Source organism: Sorex fumeus, unplaced genomic scaffold, assembly GCF_029834395.1.
Source record: "Sorex fumeus unplaced genomic scaffold, SorFum_2.1 ptg000014l, whole genome shotgun sequence".
Lineage (NCBI taxonomy): Eukaryota > Metazoa > Chordata > Mammalia > Eulipotyphla > Soricidae > Sorex > Sorex fumeus.
The window spans coordinates 7,659,656-7,682,260 of NW_026606071.1; the positions used below are offsets into that span (position 1 = coordinate 7,659,656).

Sequence of the window (22,605 nt, forward strand, 5' to 3'; positions counted from 1 at the left end):
TCCTAAGTGCAGAGCCAGGAGGAGGCCCTGAGCACCACCAGGTGTCACCCAAAAGTAAAATAAAAATGATTAAAAAATTAAATAATAATAATTCATTGATTGGGCTGGAGCGATAGCACAGCGGCTAGGGCATTTGCCTTGCATGCAGCCAACATGGCCGACCCGAGTTCGATTCCTCCGCCCCGCTCGGAGAGCCCGGCAAGCTACCGAGAGTATCTCGCCCGCACGGCAGAGCCTGGCAAGCTCCCCGTGACGTATTCGATATGCCAGACACAGTAACAATAAAGTCTCACACTGGAGATGTTACTGGGCCCACTCGAGAAAATTGATGAATAACGGGAGGACAGTGACAGTGAATTCATTGATTCATTTTATCAACAGTTTTTTTAAAATTATTTTTTCTTTAGAAGTCATTTAAATGAACAATGGGGGTGGGGGGTGGGGAGAGAGATAGTAAAGGGGTTAGATTTGCCTTACACCTGGCAGACCATGCTAAATCCCTGAGTACCACCACCAGGATGACCCCTGAGCACAGAGTCAGGAGCAAGCTCTGAGCACAGGCCAGGTGTGACACCAAAACAAAACATCTTTTTTTCCCAACACTTTCCCTGGTTTTATTTCCCTTATCTTTATTGGTTTCCAGTGCAGCCTCTGCTCTTTTTTCTTCCCCTAAATCCTTCAAGACATTGAAAAGGAATGACCTATTTGTTCTTAACTTTTACTTCCGAGGATGCACCACTGAAGAATAAGAACTTCTCAAGGAATGTATATGCCTTTGGGGCATCTGTCTCTGTCTTTAACTTGACAAAAATAGAATAATAAAGTTATGTGCTTTCTTCACACATTTGAAGCAAGAAATAGATTTAGACCGGCATTTTACAATTGGCTTTGCCAGTGTAAGTGCTGAGAGTCTCAGACTAGACAGGAGGGCCCCAGCCTCAAGCCTGGCACTGCCCTGCCTTTGCCTGCTGCTCACTCACCTTGGAACTAGCCTTGTTGCCTTGTGTCCTGGAGTGTCAATGACATCAGCGTGTCATGGCCCAACTTCAGACTGGCTTCTTTGATGCAGAATTTCTAGTGTTTATTCTGTTGTAAGAGTTTTCATAGGTCAAGATGGCACAAAACCCCATGACAATAATCTCTCTCAATGTCAGTGGTGTAATTGCACCAATTAAGAGACACAGAGTGGCAAAATGGATTTAAAAAGTGAATCCAATATTCTGCTGCCTACAAGAAACACATCTGAATAGTCAGAGCAAACACAGACTCAAAGTAAAAGGCTGAAAAACAATTCTTCAAGCAAACAACTCCTTCAAAAAAGCCGGGGTGGCTGTGCTATTATCTAACAACATAGATTTCAGTCTGAAAAAGGTTAGAAGAAATAGTGCAGGTAATTTCTTAATAATCAAGGGATATGCACATCAGGAAGAAATTACACTCCTAAACATATACACACCCAATGAAGAGTCAGCAAAATACTTAAAGCAACTGCTAATAGACTTTCAAGGTTTTATTTATATTTTAGACACATTATACATGTATCTAAATGTGTGCTAACTGAATTATTTAAAAATACTCAGTTCTGCCATAGAAAACTAGAGAAGAAACCACATGGAAGAAATGAAGGTAAGAATTGAGGCAAATGGCTTAGGAGACAGGCTGTCACTGTCACTGTCCTCCCGTTGTTCATCGATTTGCTCGAGCGGGCCCAGTAACGTCTCCATTGTGAGACTTGTTGTTACTGTGTCTGGCATATTGAATATGTCACGGGGAGCTTGCCAGGCTTTGCCGTGCAGGCAAGATACTCTCGGTAGCTTGCCGGGCTCTCCGAGAGGGGCAGAGGAATTGAACTCGGGTGGGCCATATTGGCTGCGTGCAAGGCAAATGCCCTACCCGCTGAGCTATCGCTCCAGCCCGGAGACAGGCTGAAAATGCAAAATAATATTCCATAGCTTCTCATCAGGCTACCAAGTATCTGTTCACGTATTCCCCAGCCTGTAGAGCAACTACGTGTTTTGACTTCAGGTACTTTCTGAGTGTGGGGCCACTTTCCTAAAATCTTGATTCTGGTTCTTGCAAGTTTATCTTTAGAGGAAAGGAGCCTGTATTGAAGATTCAGATATTGTTTTCTTTCAACTCTTCCTATACCCTCTCTTTAGTGTTAACTTAGCTCATCTCTTTCACCTGACTTTTTGCTGTGTTTTCATTTGATTAAATAAACCATGTAATTTTTTCATCTTGTTCTCTAAGCCTTTCTTCTATGATCTTTTGGATACCTTGCCTGCCATTGTGTTTGCTTCATTGCACAAAGATAGTTTCCCCACATAACATCACTATTTTCAAGTTTTTAACCTAGATATAAATAATAGCACATAGTACATTTTCATTTACAAACTGGTTTTTTATTTGGCATTATATTTGTGAGATGTTTCTGTAAAAGATTATATAGATCTATTTCATTTATTTTACAGATATATTTATAGCCTGAATATTTCTTCATAAATTCCTCTGTTGATCTAATGTAAGTTATTTCTATTTTTTAGACTAGTGCAATCAGTGCTGCTGTGAACCTTCTTGCTCTTTGCTCATATGTAAGAATTGCTCTTAGGGGCCAGTAAGGTTCTTACCTTGCAGATGGCAGGTGCAGGTATAATCCTGGGCATTCCATATGCTGCCCCCCAGCATCACCAGGAGTGCAGAGCCAAAGACAGGAGTCAACCCTGAGCAACACTGGGTATGGTCAAATAACAAACCAAAAAAAAAGAAAGAATTGCTCTGAGAGTATACCCCGAAGGGAAATTTCTTAGGCAAAGAGTATGGTCCCTTTGAGTTGCTGTTCAACATGATGATGCCAATTTGTTCTTACTAGAGTTTATGAGCCGGTATGTTCTTTGTTTTTGTTTTGGCGTTATACCTGGTGGTACGCAGTGCTTACTCCTGACTCTGATTTCAGGGATCACTCACCCCATATGATTCCTTGTAGCTCAAGAAACCATATGTGGTGCCGGAGTTTGAAGCCAGGTCTGCTACATACAAGGCAAGCACCTACCTGCTCTACTATCTCTATAGACCCAAAGACCATGCAAGAAATCTGAGTCAACACTTTGTGTTCTTAGAGTTTTAAATATCACACTGATTTTATATTTTATGAATAAATACTCTTTGGCCTCAAATAAAAAAATAATTGGGGCATTAAGACACTTATTCAAGACCAGAGAGATGATATAAGAAATAAGGCACTTGGCTTTTATGCAGCTTACCCAGATTCAATCCCTGGCACTGCATATGGTCCCCTGAGCACTCTTAGGGGCCATTCATAAGCACGGAGTCAGGAATTCAGTGGTCCTGAGCACCACTGAATATAGCCCCAAATTTAAAAAGTAATAATAATAAAATGAAATAAATCTTAGTGCGTTTACTGAATACTTCAATTATGAGCATAAAAACCAGGTGAATTTGTCATGTCAGATTTTTTAACTTTTCCCATTCTTCCATTTTAGTCAAGGAATCTAATCCCTTCTCTGTCCAATACAGTGAATTCCAAAACAACTTTGCAACAAAATTTGTCATTTTCCCCCCCACTGGGATTAGAGCTTGGAAGAATACCATGCTGAATAATTTGTCACAAAAATATCCCTAATTAGAAAGGAGTACAAGAAAAATAATTTAGCTCCATCCATGCAAATCAGTCATCACTAAGCAAATATAATGATGGTGGGTAAATAGCATACTCATAAGCTGAGTATGCATTCATTTAAAACATTCTAGAAAATTGCTCCTGGTCCCAGTCTATCTACCCCCAGGGGCTTGTTCCATGCTTAAATTTTGACTATTCAGAAAGAGAGGGATAGACATAGAAAGACTGCATTCATCTGGGGGATATAAAGTAACAAAATATGAGATTAATACCCAAGAATAGCTGAGATCAGCACCAGGAGGATTACTCCATAGCTTAGTGGCCAGTCGGGCATTCTAGAGGAAAGGGCAGCTCAGATAGAGAAGGGAACACCAAATAAAGGGTGTTTGGAGGATCCTCCCAGGAGGGGAGATGCATGTCGAAAGTAGACTATGGACTGAACATGTTTGCCACTCAATGCCTCTTTTGCAGACCACAACACCCAAAAGGAGAGAGAGAACACAGGGGATTGCCCTGCCACAGAGGCAGGGGGGGATGGGGGGATGGGGGTGGGAGGGATATTATCCATGGTGGTGGAAAATTGGCACTGGTGGAGGGATGGGTATCTGATCATTGTATAATCAAACCCAAGCACAAAAAATTGTAAATCTACTACTGTACCTCATGGTGTTTCACTAATAAAAAAAGAAAAATTAAAAAAAAACATTATTCCATGGAAATTGGAAAACAAAAAACAGTACATAAAAATAACAAAATATAATCTATATATGAATGTAAATTCAGTTTGTCAAAATTGAGTTTCTAAATCTAAGTAAACATCTAGTAACATCAAAAAAAATTTTGACTATTAGTGTCTAATGGGCTGGAGCGATAGCACAGCGGGTAGGGCGTTCGCCTTACAAGCGGCCAACATGGCCGACCCGAGTTCGATTCCTCCGCCCCTCTCGGAGAGCCCGGCAAGCTACCGAGAGTATTCGATATGCCAGACACAGTAACAACAAAGTCTCCAATGGAGACGTTACTGGGCCCGCTCGAGCAAATCGACGATCAACGGGAGGGCCTTTACCTTTACCTTTACCTTTAGTGTCTAATGGGCCAGAGATTAAAATTTTAAACAGTTAAGAATGCTGCAAAGGAAAACACATCTGCAAAAGCACATTTAATACTATAAGTTATTAGTATCTTATTTGTCACAGAGGGAAAGACTCAAGGCTTGCCACTACTCTCAGGCAGTGATCATTTTCAACTTCTCTTCCCAAACCAACAAGTTCAAGCAGGAAAGTTTATCTTCTAAGTTCTTGTTTAAAGACTTGATCTACTCCACCTTTTGCTTCAGATCCTCTGAGATTATCATTAAAATAACATATATTCCTAAGTTCCTGCGAGGCCCACTCAATCACTGTCAGAATGTGAGGCTGTGAAATGAGTGTTTTCAAATTAGCTTGAAGTTTTTATTTTTTTATCTGTTTTTGCTGAGAGATAATAGAGGGTTTAAGGCACTTGCTTGTGACCAAACTGTTATTTTACCCTTAGTATTAAATATGGTTCCCTGAGCACTGAGCCAGGAGTGAGCCCTGAGCACCACCTGATGTGATCAAAACTCCCAGACTCCCCCTCCTCAAAATATATTTTAGGGCAGATAGTATAGGAGGCAGTGTGCTTGCCTTGCATGAGGCTGACCAGGTTTGATCCTAGACCCCTCCACTCCCCAGCACAGCTAGGAGTGACCCCTGAGCATGATTTGAGGACAGCTGGATGTGCTCCCTTCCCAAGGTTTTTTAAATTACATAATTCATTAATAAATTAATATTTAATTAAAAATTATAAAATAAACTTTAATTCTACTTGAAAGTCTATGTTACATTAACACACATTTTCAACTCATTAATATAAATTGCAACATAAACCAGTCATAAAACAATAGTAATTTTTAAAGTATATGTATTTAAATGCAAACTCATTAATATGTATTTTTTACATTAGAGATACATATAAGAGCAAAATCTTGATATACCAGTATAAAGCAGGAGTCATAATTAGTTTAATGCCAACATTATTAGAATACTTGGTAAAAACACTTTGAGAAGACACCTGTTTATATCAACATTAAAAGCTTGATATAATGTTATATTTAATTATTAACCACTAATCTCATTTTTGAAGTGGTTTAATTCATTTATATTATATAAACACAATAATAAAATGTTTATTAAAACAAATATCAAATGATTATACAATTTTTTTAGTTTTTTCATACAGAAAATAATAAAAGTAATATTTTTTTCTTCCAAGCAGAGGCTATAAAACATAGAACTAGGAAGGTGAATCTTAGATACTTTTCATATTAGAGTATATGTTTCCACGTGCATGTTTCCAGAGACAAGTTTTTTTTTCTATTTTTATATACTAATATTTAAATTTTGAAAATACTTGATTTGTGCCTGGCACTGTTAAAATGTAATGAGCAGGGATATGACTTTGTTGTAGAGAGCATGCCACCCACGTGTGAAATCCTGGATTTAATCCCCTCTAATACTATTAAAAGATATATCTCTGTAGACAATATATGTGTGTGTATACAAAAATAGCTCAGTATCTTTTCAGACACTTAATAATAATAAAGATAACTTTAACAGTATCTAACAACTTGGAAGTAAGAGAGATGGAAATTTTGTCTTTATTTTTAGTCACTGTCACTATTCAACTACTTCAAAAACTATTAAACATTATGTGATTAAGATTAATTGTTTAATGAAGAAATTGAGTTATAATCTGAACACTGTAGTTAATAAGTAAAAAATGTGCATATAACTATCTCAAACATAGAATTAGTGATATTTATTTTTCTATATACACAGTTTTATCTACTTTAACATAAAAATTTTAAAACTAACGACAAGCCTATTTGGGGTTTATTTTCTCCATATAGCTTAATAACACAATGATGCATATATATTTTTTCCCAAAAACATGTTTTTTAAAAACTTTTTTTTTGAAACATGTGTCCTTTTCAGGTAAACAAAAATTTTTTATAAACTTTAAGATCTACATTATTTGTGTTTCAGGAAAAGAGCTAGATAGAGAACCTATCTATAGTTTCTGTCACTGTAGCTCAGGAAAATTATCTGATCCCCCTGAAATGATAACACAGTTTATGGAGTAATTAAAATTCAATAAAAGGTAAAGGTAAAGGTCCTCCCATTGTTCATCGATTTGCTCGAGCGGGCCCAGTAACGTCTCCATTGGAGACTTTGTTGTTACTGTGTTTGGCATATCGGATACATTAATATGCAAATGCTACATATAATAGAGAGTCCAATTTAGTCCTTGCAAATTTTTTTGGAAAAAATAACTACTTTATACAGTTAAGAAGACTATCTTCTGAAAATGTAAAATAAAAGAATAGGTGTATCATTAAGAAAAATAGTAAAAACATAAATATGTTGTTAAATCATTACAAAATGGATGTCCATACAACCATGACCTACACCGAGAAAGCATGCCAGGGCTTCCAAAGGTCCCTTGATCCCCTTCCAATCCCCTACCTATCCTCTCACATAGGGACGGTTTGATGTCCAACTCAACTAATTTGATTCTTGCATCCACTGAATATGAGAACTCGGCAGTGTGATACACTGAGGGTCAGAGTGACAAATGAGGACACTGCATGAAATTTGGAGACAGTACAGGGCTTAAGACTCTTGCTCTGCCGTGCAGCCAATTGATTGGTCCCCTGCAGCCCCAGTTTAGTGTTATTCCTAAACACAAATGGATGCAGCTCAAAAAAATGTGTGCGTGGGGGGGAGATTTTTTTTTTTTGGTCTTTGCAACCGTATCTTCTGCCTCTGTTCTCACATTTCATTCTCATCACTGATTGGGACCCAGTAATGTTTTCTTTGGCAATTATTTCCCTAATTTATGTTCGTTGATATGTAATACTGTTTCAAGGTCTCTGTGCCTTTGATCTTGCCATGGAATGCATGCACTTCCTGAGTCTGTCGTTTGGTGCTTCAAGAACTGTGCACTTGTCTCTTTTCTTACTAGCTTCATGGTTTTCAGTTCCTCCTTTGCCCCATCCAATGCAAAACCATCACTGTATCGTGTGACTAAGAACATCTTATAATGTGAGGCAGTGATTCCCTTAAACAGCGAGACAGCGAGATCCTTTCTAGGCCAGGAGTTAGAGCAGATATATAAAAAAACAATATATATGTATATATGTTTGTGTGTTTAAGGGTTTGGGGACACACTGGGGGGCTCAGGGCTTGTACTTACCCAGGGGACTGTGCGGTGATAAAGACTGAAGTCGGAGCTCCAATCTATGGGCACTGCATCCCTCCCACACCCAGTTCTCCCATGTGTATTGGCTTAGCATATGTCTCTCAGCAGGCACTTGGTTAGGGATAAATAGACAGCATCCAGGTACGAACATCTTGGGGAAAGTAGCACACAGCAACATGAACACCTCCAGATTTGGAACTGAGCATGTTCTTTGACAGGAAACAAATACAGACACCAAGAGAACACAGGGTGCCTGAGAAGGAGGTGAAAACCAGAGTAGGATGAGGGGTGAAACGCACGCGGTGAGGTAAGAGCTGGAGGGGTGTTGCTTGGGTTTCTGGGCACTCGGTAGAGTAAGGAGCAACGAGGGGTGGGGGTGGGGGGGGCGGGGGCGACCCTTGGCAGCATCGGGGCCCCGCCCCAGCCCGCCTTTCCAGACAGGACTTCTAGCTTTGTGTGGGAAGCGTAGCCCCTTCCAACTTCTTTGCATTTTTTCCTGCCTCTAATTGTCTTCAGACAGCTTGTTTGCTTCTTAATGTCGGTTTCATGCAAGAAATGACACCTTGTTAGTAACCTACTGATGTCCTGACCTTGGCACACAGGAAGGTGGCGCTTTCAGCTCCTCCAAACTCCTACCCCTCCACAGTATGTGAGTGGGAGTGGAGAGCGCTGAGGAGACACAGAGCAGCCTTGTGTATTGTAAATAATGTTGCAAAGACTATAGGGGTGCATGTGTTTTTGAGTTAGCGTTTCTGTGATCATTAAGTAAAAATTCAAAAATGGAATTGCTAAATCATATGGCAATTTTATGTTTAATGCTTAAAGAAATGCGCAAGCCCTTTCTCATAGTGTCTGCACCAATCTACCTTCCCACCAAATATGTACAACAAAGGTTCCTCTTTTCTTTACATTCTTGTTAACAGCTTGCTGTCCCCTGCTATTGACTATTGACTATTGACTATTGACTATTGGATAATAGTCACTCTGATAGGCAGGAGGGAATAATTCATTTTAGTTTTGATTTGCATTCCTCAAAGTAATGATGCTGAGGGTCTTTATGTCCCTGTTGGCCATCCATATGTCTTCTTTAGAAAAATGTCCTTGTTTTTCTCTGCCAGTTTCAAAGTGGATTGATTTTTAAGTTGGGGTTATCTGAGTTCTTTGGATATTTTAGATAATAACATTTATTCGATACACGATTTGCAAATGTCCTCTCCCATTCTGTAGGATACCCTTTATTTTAATGATTTCTTCACTGTGCCAAGGCAGATTTTCAGTTTGATGTAATTCCACTTATTTTTTTCTTGAGTTGCACTTTTTGTTTGGGGGGGATTCAAATGAAGAAAAACAACACAAGACCAATGTCAATTTTCTTGAAGAGATTTTAAGGTGTCAGGCTTCATGAAAGTCTTTGATACGATTTAAGTAAACTTCTTTATATTGTGTAAAATAGCCAGTCTGTTTTTTCTTTTGCATGTGGCTATCTAGTTTTCCCATAAAAGGTAAAGGTAAAGGCCCTCCCGTTGATCGTCGATTTGCTCGAGCGGGCCCAGTAACGTCTCCATTGGAGACTTTGTTGTTACTGTGTCTGGCATATCGAATACTCTCGGTAGCTTGCCGGGCTCTCCGAGAGGGGCAGAGGAATCGAACTCGGGTCGGCTATGTTGGCCGCTTGTAAGGCGAACGCCCTACCCGCTGTGCTATCTCTCCAGCCCAGTTTTCCCATACCAATTATTAAAAACACTACAATCCTCCTCATTGTATTTCCTTGCATTTTTATTATAAATTAATTGATTATAGACAGGTGGTCTTATTTTTAGGTTATTGATTCTGTTCTGTCAATCCCGATTTCTAGTTTTTTGTTTTTGTTCTTTAGGCCATACCTGGAAATGCTCAAGGCTTACTCCTGGTGCTGTGCTCAGGGGCCATTCCTGGCAGAGCTCAAGGAACCATATGAGCTGCCAGGGATCAAACCAGATCAGCAGCATGCAAGGCAAGTTCTTTATCCACTTTACTATTGCTCTGCACCAATCCCCATTTCTATTTCAAAAAAATGAGAATACCATATCATTTTTATCACTGCAATCTTTATATTATAGCTTGAAATCAGGAAGTGTAATGCTTGTAGGTATTTTTTTAATGTCAAGATTTCTTTGGCTACTCTGAACCTTTTATTTTCCCATGCAATTTTCTGGATTGTTTATCCTATTTCTTTGAAAAATATCATTGGAATTTTATAAGTGAAGAACTAAACTGTGTTGGGAGCCAGGAGCACAGCTGGATGTGGCACAACCCATTCCCCCCACACACACCCTGCCCCCAGCCCCAAGCACTGTACTGAGGGTGGAGGGAAGTCGACACTGGTGGAGAGTGTGGTGTTGGGATATTGTAGGTATGAAAACCTATCATTAACAGTGCTGTAAATCACAGTGCTTCAAATTAAAAACTTTTTTTTTTCAGAATCCCTATAAATTGCCTTGGAAAAAGAAAGAATATTTTAACAATGTTAATTCTGCTAATGCATGAATGTATGATGTATTTTCATTTCTTTATGTCTTCAATTTCTTTCACTAATATCATAAAATTTTCATTGCATAATTCCATATCCTTGGTTAAATTTATTTCTAGGTATTTTATTTGAACACTATTGTGTATTATTATTTACGCATCTTACAAAATGTTCATTGGTGTTAGAAACAATTTTTTACATACTGATCTTATATTCTAAAAACTTTACTGAATTTCGTTATTAGTGATAATGTTTTTGTGATTAAGTCTGAACGTTTTCTATATATAAAATTTTGCAAACTAATAAACCAATAAATGGGAGGAGAATGTGGAAATAAACTGTCTTAGAAATACTTGCAAACTATAAAAAAAAGAATATAATTTTTAAAAGTGACAGTTTTTCTCATTCCTTTCTAATTTAGATTTTTTTTTTTTTTGGCATTTTGGGTCGAGCGGGCCCAGTAACGTCTCCATTGGAGACTTTGTTGTTACTGTGTCTGGCATATCGAATACTCTCGGTAGCTTGCCGGGCTCTCCGCAATGCACAGGGGTTATGCCTGGCTCTGCACTCAAGAATTCCCCCTGGCAGTGCTCAGGGGACCATAGGGGATGCTGGGAATCAAACCTGGGTTGGCCGCATGCAAGGCAAACGCCCTACCCGCTGTGCTATTGCTCCAGCCCCCTAATTTAGATTTTTTAACTTATTTTTCTTGCCTAATTGCTCTGGCTAGGACTTCCAGTGCTGTGTTGAAAAAGTGTATAGATAGTGGGCATTCTTATTTTGTTCTTGATCTTAGAAAAAAATTAAGTTTCGAATATTCGTGTTTTAAATAAGTAGAAAAGATATAATTTTTTTATGTCATACTTAATTCTAAGGTACAATTTAATTTTATTTTGAACTGCTTTCAAATCAGGATATTTGTTTAAAATATCACTTGTTGCCCCTCGATTTTCAAAATACTGAATGTTTATGTGGATTTTTTTCAATTAAAAATGCATGAAGAAAAAATATTTATAATATTGCACACAGACATGGCTACTTTTCATGTTTGGCAAATCTTCCTTCTATATTTATTTAGGTAAAGAGATTACATATTACTTGTTCTGTTCTATTTTAACCAATAATATTGTATCATGGAACATTTTCCAATATCATTAAATAGTAACTATATTTTATCATACAGATGTGCTATAGTTCAGCTTACCAATCGATTCTTTATTTTGTATGTTTCAGTTTTTCATTTTTATAAACAATGTGATAATACTCTCTTTAAAATGTTTAAAATCATAATATCCTAGAAGTAAATCTGTTGAGTCAGAGGCTCCTGAGAGAGTTCAAAATGCCAGAGCAAGTGCTTTGCCTATGTGAGGCCCAGGCTTAATCTCTGGCACTGAATGATCCCCAAAGTACCACTGGGAGCCACCCAAAGCACTTCTGGGTGTGACCTCAAAACACGAAACAAACAAAAATCTGTTGGAGCAAACTGAACACTTTGAAATGATTTATTTTGTCAAATTACCCTTCTCCTTATTACCAGAAATACCAGCAGGGTGATTTGGAAAATTTATTTGAGGAATATATTGTATGGTTAGAAAAAATAGCCACTGTTAGAGATTATCCTCGCAATAGAAAACAAATAAAGCACAGCAATAGATTTAAAAAAAAAAAGAAGTCAAGGTATGAGATAGCAGAAGTGTTAGGACACATACTTTGCACAAGTTCAGGACACAGGTTCAATACCCAGCACTACAAGGTCCCCTGAGTCTGCATCCTTATGCATCAGATTGATCAAGCATTTCCAAATCACAGGGAGTGGCCTTTGTGTCTCTATTTGGGAAGCCCTTCCCCTACAAAAAGAAAAATTTCTACTTTTCTTTATACTTGCTACTTCTAGCCAGTTTATGAGTCATGAAGCATTAATGAGGACAAGCACAGCAATGGATTCTAAACTAAAAGATGCCACTTGGCAATTATGTGAACAGAGCCATGTTTGCTTTTACCTTGATTTCAAGAGTTTTGTGGCTCTAATTATATAATACGTACACTGCACTTTTAAAGTGTTTATAATTAGTAATGAGCTGAAACAATTAGTCAATCAATAATATTAACACATTCAATTTCTTAGATTGAAACTGGTGTGGGGAATGCACTTGGAGTTGTTCCTTTTCCTGATATATACCCGCATTTGATACACATGCTCTCTCTCCCAATCCAACTAAGAGAAGTCATGCATTCTTGAGTGAAGTGCACTTGCAGCATTTCTCTGCCTTCTTCCATCAGATCTACCCTTTCCATCCCTACCTAACTTCTCTCTCAGGTCAAGAGCATGTTTTTTTGGTTAGCTTAGAGGAATTTATGTGAGAATGAGCTCTTATGACACTTTTTTTTTCTTCCTCAGAAGAGACACATATTTGAGTACTCTTTCTTCACTTTATTTTCACATGCTCCAGAATAGTTATGCCCACTTTAGCCAGCTTCTCACAAGAGCATTTAACATCTTTTGTTCCTCACTCTCCCCACTCCCATGCAACTCCTGCCCATCTACTTTAAGAAAAGCTCTCTCCTATTTCCTTTTTGCTTTTGAACTAGAAAAAAACCTCCATATCTGGGGGGGATTTGGACTGACAAGCACATATCTTTGTCAAGGGGCAAAAGATAATATGAAATTAAACAAATATTTAGTAGAATGAAGAATAATATTTGAGATTTATAACACCCTGTCCACCATCATAAGGAATGGCTAAAAGGGACCCTCTACCAAGTTAGTCTTTTGCCTGAAGAATATAGACTTGGAGATGAGACAGGCAGAGGAGGTGAGGATAGACTGTCACGAAGAATAGTGTTGACACAGGGAAGAAGAAAGTCAAGAATGAAGTAAGCAAATGAGAGATGGTTTGGATGAATTCCAGATACTGTGAGCAGAGCATTTGTCCCCCGAGCTTTGACTTGCTTTGTGTAGTTAGCTTAGATTTATCAATGACCATTATCTTAGTCCTAAGGTTGCAATTACCACAAATATCAGAGACTGGGGGGGCTTAAACATTACACATATCTTTAAAGTCTAAAGTCTGGGAAGTCCAAGATCAAGGCATAGAAAGATGATCTGGTGCTTGGTGAAGTCCATTTCCTAGTCTGAGACCATCTCTCCATTGCATTCTCATTTGCTGAAAGGGATACATACACTCTCTGGGGTCTTTTTCTTGAATTCCATGTCATAGCTTTATCCTCTCAGCTGAATGGCTTTCCACAGACATATGTACCTCCTGTTACCAACACTCTGGAATTGAGTATCTCAATATGGGAATTTCTGAAGGACACACAGACCTTCAGCTCCCACCAGCTAGGAATGAAATGAGGGCGATCAGTGTTGTGGAGACGTGGAATGGTATTTTGGAAACAGTTTCCTACACAACCCGGGTCTAGTGGCTCCAAAGAAATGTGAAAAGGTGGGAAGAGAAGCTAGTGTAGCTAAACTGCAACCTTGTAGCTAAAGAGAGAGGATAATTGAGGAAAAAAAGCAGATTAAGGCTTTAAAAATGTCCTGAGAGATAGTACAACCAGTAAGGTAAACGTGCCTTCCCACAGCCAACCCAGGTTCAATTCTGAATATTGCCAGGAGTGACCCTTGAGCACAGAATCCGAGCACCGCTTCCTGTGGCTCCAAAACAAAAATAAAACACAACAGAAAATTGTCTGGAAAGTCTCTTGAAATAGGATTTCCAAAAGCTTCTAGTTATATTCTCTTAATATAACTATAAAAAATAGTAAAGGCCTCAAATATTATTCTTTTTTTTTCTTCAAATCTTTCATTTATTTAAAAAATTTTTTTTTAATAGTGAGGCACCATGAGGTACAGTTGTAGACTTACACATTTTTGTGCTTGGGTTTCGATTATACAATGATCAAACACCCATCCCTCCACCAGTGCGCATTTCCCACCACCTCGGATCCCAGCATCCCCTCCCCCCCCCCATCCCACCCTGCCTCTGTGGCAGGGCATTTCCCTCTCTCCTTTTGAGTGCCATGGTCGGCAAAAGAGGCATTGAGTGGCAATCATGCTTGGTCGACAGTCTACCCTCAGCATGCTCTCCCATCATGGGCGGATCCTCCCAACACCCTTTATTTGGTGTTCCCTTCTCTTTCTGAGCTCCCCCTTCCCCTAACATGTGTGGTTGTCCTCCGGGTCATTGAGTAAAATTCCTGGTACTAATCTCTGCCATACTTGGGTGTTAGTTTCCTATTTTGTTACTTTATGTTCCCCAGATGAATGCAATCTTTCTATGTCTATCCCTTTCTTTCTGAGTCATTTCGCTTAACATGATACTTTCCATGTAGTACCACTTGTATGTAAACTTCATGACTTCGTCTTTTCTAACAGCTACATAGTACTCCATTGTGTAAATGTGCCAGAGTTTCTTCAACCAGTCATCTGTTCTCGGGCACTCAGGTTTTTTCCAGATTCTGGCTTCAAATATTATTCTTTATTCTACTAGTTATTTAATTTTATATTAATAATTTCTTGCCCATTTGTTTTTTGGGGGAGGTTCATCAAGCCGTGCTCAGGGCTTACTCCTAGCTCCATACTCAGGGATCACTCCTGGCAAGTTTAGGGGATCACATGGGATGCTGGGGACAGCATTTGAGTCAGCAGTGTGCAAGGCAAACGCCCTATTTCTGACTCTTTTCCTGCTTTTTATATAAGCAATGAATGGTACAAATTTCCTTACCTATATAAATCAAATGAACTAGACAACTTCTAAGACCCTACCTAGTCCTCCCTGAAGTCTATAGTCCTGATTTTTACTTTCATTTATGGAGCCCTTCCTGGAAATTTATCTAAATGGTTTCTAAATAAATAACTGGAAAATAAACCAATTTTTGTCAAATTCTGAAAACGTATTTGAATATACTCTTATTAGAAAAATGAAGTTTGAACTAGGTAAAATGTCATAATACTTAACATTCATAACAACTTAAAATTCTGATATCTATTAAAGAAAAATGAAGTACAATTGATGAAAATTTGTTTATTTTTTAGAAGATTAGGCATTTTTAAGCTTATGGTTTTGAAATTTTCAGTTATATTTATTCCTATTAGTTTATCTTTAGAAATGTGTTATAATATTCATATTAAAAATATTCATTTTTTCATAAATTAAAAATATAAGTTGTAATACATGCCCAAAGTTTTAAATTTCATATTATAAAGTAAGAGAAACTTAAATTATATTTCTGGTAATATGAATATTGTTCATGACTCAGTTAATTGTAGGGCCACTACCACAAAGTGTGGAAAATTTGTTAAGAATAGAATTGTTCTGAGGCAATAATGGGAGAACAGGACAGAATTATACTGTATCTCAGAACTTGTAGGTTAGAAGCCATAATGTTTTTTTCTCTCCTTTAAGAACATTTTAGATCCATTATAGGTTCTTTTGTTTTGAATCACTGAAGCATATTAAAGAAATAGTTCTGAAAGTAATAAATTAATGTTCTTTCAGTGAAATTTTCACTTAAATGTCAGAATCACTACCAACTTTATACATTTTTTTTAAAAAAAACAAAGTTACTTTTCGCTTTCATATTATAAAAATGGTTTTCTTAAAAAAAATAAAAATTCCTTGGGGTGGAGAGACAGTATAGAAGACAGGGTGTTTGCCTTACATGCAGATGAGCTGGGTTTGATTGTGGCACCCCATCTGGTCCCCTGAGCCTTGCTAGGAGTGAGTCCTGAGTATGGCTGAGTATGACTGCAAAAACAAAAACCTAAACTAAAATAAAACCCAAAATTTCCTTATATTTGCAAATGCACTGATCATTGAATTATTTTTAGTATAAAAATCAAGGAAAGTTTAAGACACAGAATGAAATTTGGAATAACTGAACACCATAATTGTTACCTTATTATAAGATGGAACAAACACTTTGCCTTAACAAATCACCCAGGTTTTTGTCATGGAAGGAGGGGGAGTGGGGTGGGGAGAGTGAGAGAACACGGAGAAGAGATGAGGAGGGGTTGAGGAAATGAGAGAGAGCTGGAGAGGTTGCAAGGTAATAATGAATAGGGAGGTTCCTGCAAATCAATGCTCCTTTATCTTGTGAAAGCCTCGATTCTTTTTTTTTTTTCTTGCTTTTTGGGTCACACTTGACTACGATGCACAGGGTTACTCCTGGCGGTGCTTGGGGGACCATGTGGGATGCTGGGAATCAAACCCAGGTAGGCCTCATACAAGACAAACGCCCTACCTGCTGTGCTACCGCTCCAGCCCTTCAATTTTTTCAGCTGCCATATTGACTACTGTTTTCATAGAGGCCTACAGAATGGGACGTCTAAAAGCTTAAAATGTTATCTTTCCTTCATTTTTCTTTCAACCTACAAGTACTACAGAGTGGTAAAGGCAAAGCAACCCAGCCGAATGTGTCATTTTTAATGTGAGGAAGAATATACTATCTAAATATAATCAGAAAACAAAGGAGATATTTCAGGGTAGAACTGTAGAATTTATCAGGTATAGTCTGAAGACAAAATATCGCCTGGACACATTTCCTTTTCAGCATCCTGCTCAGTGCGGGAAAGACAGGTACAAGCCAGGGAAGAGGACCTCATGGCCTGTCTTTCAACTCTGGTAATAGTTTTCCTGGAAGACTCAACAGACCAGTAAAGCTATTTTATTTTGTGACTCACAAATCATTAGTTGAATATCTTTATGGAAGCAAGTTATTTTTCTCTTCAGACAAATGTTTGGAAAACATCAGGATTGCAGAGTGGAATGCAAGCAAATAATTTGCAGATTTCATTGCCTGAAAATTTGTGACCCTCTAACTTTACAAGAAACTGTTGGTGTTTTTGTGTAACAGCCTAAGTTCAGAGCTCAAGACTTATCAGGCCAAGACAAACGTCCGGCAATGATCTTTTTAGCTAAAGAAGTAAGCAATCGAATTCATTTGAAATAACCAACATCAAAGTTCCAGGCAGAACCTTTCACAGACATTGGAGGGAAGTTTGAGGTTGGCACTACTCATTCCTAGAACGTGTTTTTGCAAAAGAGGTTCAGTGGTTTAATAAGGTCGTTTTCTTTCAATGTTATCATCTCATCCATTGCTGCAACAGAAGACGTGGTCTAAAGAATTTCTCGTCTCAAAGAATGCCTTGTATCCCCATTAGCAAAGTAGGCACACTCTGGGAGGCCAGCCAGAATGTGGGAATGGCTGCCTATAAAACAGGATTTTTATATGTATGTTACAACGGGATTCTACCTGTAATTGCAGTCGTTTTTTTTAAAATTTAATTTACTAAATGTTCCACTCTACAAGGGCACAAAGCTAAGAACTAGGGAACTCTTTCATTTTCCCATTGCTGCAAAGCGGGGGGGGGGGGGGGGGGTCGGGAAAGAGACTGCCAACTTTCCCATTTGTCTTGGCAACCGTTGAACTAAATTTTTGAAGGCCTTTTAATACTTTCTTGGGTTAGCAAAGTTTATGCACACGGAACTCAAAGATTCCATAGTGTGCCATAGGAACTCTCCCAGTCGAACATCTATTCCCCCTCGGGGGGGGGGGCTTGGACCAGCGCAGGTACCTAAGGAAAAGAACAGGCAGGCTTTCAAGGCGGCTGGTGAAAGTGGGAATTAAGTTACCGTCGGAGGCGCAACTTACGGGGGTGTGGGCGCCCCAGCCTCCCCTCGCCCCCGATGCCCGCGCGGGGGCGGCTGCGGGGTGGGCGGGCGAATGGGAGGGTCTCCTTTTGAACCGGCCCTTTTCCTGCCCGCGCCGCGCACCTGCCGCCCACTCTCCTGCCCCCACCCCCCGCCCCTCCGTGCGCTCTCAGCTAGTTTCCCGCCCGCCGCCCGGGTCCGGCGGGGCCAAGGGGCGCACCTGGCCTGGCCCCAGCCTCCCCGGAGCCCGCGGGGGCGGGGGCGAGCGCCGGCGCCCAGAGGAGTGGGTCGGGGCGCGCTCGCTCTTTTTTTTTTTTTCATTTCAAAGTCATCCACCCCGGGGATGTTGGATTTGGCTTGGCCGTGCTCTTGGAAAGCCTCTCCCGGGAAGGCGCAAACCTTCCCGCTCCGCTCGGCAGCTGGAGAAGCAGGCCCCAGGCGGCGACGCCCCCGCCCCTCGCCCAGAGCTGGCCTCGCGGGAGCCGCGCCCCCTCCGCCGGGCGCCCACGGGGTTCCTCCCCAGCTGCCGTGTGAATGGGGCTGCACCCCCGACCCCTCCCACACACACACACCCGTGCCACCCCACCCCCGGGGGTGGGCGGGGAGGGAGGAGGAGGAGGAGGGGGAAGGGGAGGGAGAAGAGGAGGGGGAGGACAGGGTGGGGGCTCACTCCCGGCGACCGCCGCCCCCGCCCCCACCCCGCGGCGGCCCACGCCGGCTCCTGCGTCACTCGGCCGCGCGGGGGCGGGAGCCGCCGCGGCGAATGGAGCAAGAGCGGAATCTCCCAATGTGACAGCGCGCGGGGGGGTGGAGGCGGCGGAGGCGCGCGGGCGGCGGGGGAGGGGGAGGGTGCAGCGCGCGGGGCGGGGCGGGGAGGGGGCGGGGGGAGGCCGCGGCGGGGGAGGCGCCGCCGCCGCCCGCGCGCTCCAGCCCTGAGGAGCCGCCGCCGCCGCCGCCGCCGCTGCCGCCGCCGCGCGGCCGAGGGAGCGCCGTCGGGGCTGGCGGGCGGGAAGCAGCGACGGGCTGGAGCTGGAGGAGGAGGAGGAGGAGGGGATAGACGCGAGAGAGCGAGCGAGAGAAAGAGAGAGAGAGTGCGCCCACCACCTTCCCTTCCCCCCTCTCTCGATGGGCGCGGGGGCGTCCCGGCCGCCGCAGCCGCCGCCGCCTGAGGAGGGAGAGCCGGGGGCCGTCACTTCGGAGTTGGGGCTGAGCCGTCCGCGGGGGAGAGCGCGCCCAGACCGCTGCAGCCGCTGGCCTCGTACGTACCGCGTCGCCGGGACGCGTCTCGGGAGAACTTGGGGCGGCCGAGTGGCCGGGGCACGGCGCGGGAGTGTGTGTGTGTGGGGGGGGGGGTGTGGAGGGTGAGGGGGGCGCCCCGCTCGGGCGTCCAGGGCCGCGCGGGGCCGGGCGCTCTGCAGCCGCCGGAAGGAGCGGGCGGCCGCGGGGCTCGTGTGGGCGATTCCCGGAGCACTTCACTTGGCCCGGGCAGCGGGAGGAGAGGGCGAGCCAGTCGCGGGCCTGGCCTTGTGCGTGTGCCCTCCGCCGAGTCCGTGCTCTGCACCGGGGGTGGGAAGGAGGGTGCGACGAGCGGCGGGGTGGCGAGGTGTGTGTGTGTGTGTGTGCACGCGCGGGGCGTCGTGCACCTCGGGAGGTGTTTTTGCAAAGCCACCTCCCCCCCACCCCCCCGGGGCAGGATCTTTTTGTTGGTTTTGTGTTTACTTTATGAACGTGCTGCCCTGCAATTCTTTGAATTTTTTTTTTCGCCCTGGTCATTTCCAAACGCTTTCGAATGTAGCGTTGTGTGTGTGTGTGTGTGTGTGTGTGTGTGTGTGTGTTCTTTAAACAAAAAAAAAAGCGGAAGGAGAGTTTTTGCTCGGAAAGTCGCTTGCAGAAAACTTGGCACCGAGGTGCGAGGAAGCTTGAGACTCGTTGTGCCCGCTGAAGGGCCGAGCGTGGAATTCGCAGACACATGTGGGACTTTAGGAGCCATGGATGCTGAGGTGTGTGACCTTGTTCCGGGAAGGAAAGAGCCCGAGTCCTAGCAAGTGTTTGCGGTCTGCCACCCCAGGCTTTGCTCAGCTCGGGATGCCAAGCCCGAGGCTTGCAGGAAGCCCGCGTAAGGGATGTGGAGTGTGTTGAGCGAAAGGCTGTGTGAGTTGCAGTGTGCATTGCTGGCGTCCGCGGGCCAAGTTTTGCAGCGAGGTGATCCGAAGGAAGCCCTGGCTGGCTTTTACACTCATCTCTCACCGGGTGAGGCTGTATTCTAGGTAGCTGTCCATGTGAAATGTCACCGGAAAGAGTGGATGGAGGGTAACTTGTTACTACCAATTGGTTTGCCTGTGACTTGTCTGCAGAACTGAAGGAGTGCAAAGATCAGAAGTTGAGAGGGAAAATCTCAGATTCTTGTTTAAAAATATTTTGGCAGTTCCAAGCGATAGTAGATTGCATAGGAACAGAGGAACGGAATTTAAAATAGATTAGTCACGTAGGAAATGCTTAACTGTTTTGTTAGGGAAGTGTGCACACAGTGAATTACCTTCTTAGGTTTTCACTTTTTTGGAAAAATTTCCCCTGTAAGACGTACCAAATTATGACATGTCATAATTTATGTGTGGGTTTTAAGAAGAAATATTGAATGAAAGATGCATAGGATTTACTTTCTCTGTTTTGGGTGGAGGCTGAAAGCTCCCTGAAGACTTTAAAAAGCTGCTTTTGATCTAATCTAAGTCCAGGAAAAGTGACATTTAGAACCAAGGATATCTAGCCCTTTTTTCCTCCATTTTCCAATAGTATGTGAAATCTTTAATGCTATCTATCCTTTTGCTATGTTTTAAGAATTGTATTGTCCTTATATTCGGATATTAACATGAATACAAGGATTCTCTTGCCTGTATAGATACCTAACATGGTCTCTTTTTCCTTTTTGACCATTAACTATTGGAAAATTATCTCTGGGAAGAAAATAATTCAAAGCACCATCAGAAGATTTCTTGTTTCAATTTTATTACAAAAGTTAATATGCCATCCTGGCATTAGAAAATTTTTTTCCTTGGTTCTGATGATTTCCTGAGAGAGGTGAATGTATTAATAACAATGTTGGGGTATTGTAGACTTTAACATACTTTCTCCTGCCTGCTGATGTGGATATAATTAAAATGGCAAAAGAGATATCTTAGGAATGCTGCAGTTTATATAAGAAAATTTAGTGAGTTTACATGTCTAAAATAATACATATTTAATAAGTATGTTACATCATTTTTAGAGTTACTAATGAAATCAGCTAAATTTAGAATTTTCCTATTGTGTGACTAGATAACATCAGTAGGAAAGTTAATAGATTTTATGTTTGTTATGTAGAGAATTATTTAAGACATTAGGTATTTTGATCACCTGTTAGGAACATTGGTTCTTGAGATTGTAGGGGTTGCACTGTGAATGCATTGAGAGAATAAATTACTTCGATTATGTAGTGGGAGAGGGGGATTTGAAGAATTTATTGTATGAACTTTGAGTATTTATTATAATATATGGCCAGGTGGAACTAAGTGTGTCAGGCTTTTGTGTCTGTTGAGTTTGACTCTGTCCTAAGATTTAAGCCTCCTCTATTCACTGATAGTCTAGTTGGTATTGTTGGTGTTGTTTATGTGTGTTATTGAAAACTAGAACTGGTAAATTTACCTTTAACTATGAAACTGTATTATGGAACCATGATATATGGAAATAATCGTTTTGTAATACGTTTTGCATATTTAAGATCTTGTTCATTTATCAACTACTTCACGCATATTTCATTGTGAAGTTTATTAAATATATGAAGGAATAAACAGTAGCCACTAGAGATGAGTTGTTAGATCATTTGATTTGAACTTAGTTTTTAGCTTACCTGTTTCTTCCATCTCTTTCAATAGAACAAAAAATGGTTCACTTATTAAATGCGATGCAATCCGATATGATGTATTCAATAACTAGGATAATGTAGACTGTACTCTCTTAACCTTAATGGAATGAGTGGGAAATGAGAGGAGTTGAAGTTGGGAAAAATTAGTAGTCTACATCTTGGTGAAATTTCACAGCCAAAACATTAATTAAGCTTTCAAATAGTTTGTCATTTTCCCACATGTTGTATTTAGGGGGTTGTAAATAATTTTTGAAGAGAAATTTTTAGAAATAAAAATTTTAGTATAAAATTTTAGTATAAAATTTTTAGTATAAAATTTTAGTATAAAAATTTTTATACTAAAAATTCAGAGGACGCTTGATGTTTGTTAAATAGCTATTGAAGCCATATGACATTTCTGCCCTATACATACATAACATGCATACATACATTGGTATCAGTTAATATTGCAAAAAAATCTGGTGTCCTTTTAAAAAATTATTTTTTATTGAGGTGACATTGGTTTACAAGAGTGTAGAAGATTGGATGTTTTAGGGGTACAGGATTACCATATATCTTCCATCAGCAGAGCCAGTATACCTTTATCACACAGTACATTCGACCCTTTCAGCGGCATCCATCTCAC

At 41.0% G+C, this 22,605-nt stretch overlaps 1 protein-coding gene across 3 annotated transcripts in view; it reads left to right on the plus strand.

Annotated features, from left to right (window-relative positions):
• The window catches only part of NAB1 (NGFI-A binding protein 1), a 94,803-nt gene that overhangs the window by 23,819 nt on the left and 48,379 nt on the right, over positions 1-22,605 (plus strand). For 2 of the 3 annotated variants that reach the window (XM_056111757.1, XM_056111756.1), the window contains exon 1: positions 19,155-19,340. The gene's annotated coding sequence lies outside the window, so the exon portion shown is untranslated. Of the gene's footprint in view, positions 1-19,154; positions 19,341-22,605 lie in introns of those variants that run through there. The other variant, XM_056111755.1, reaches the window with a different exon arrangement.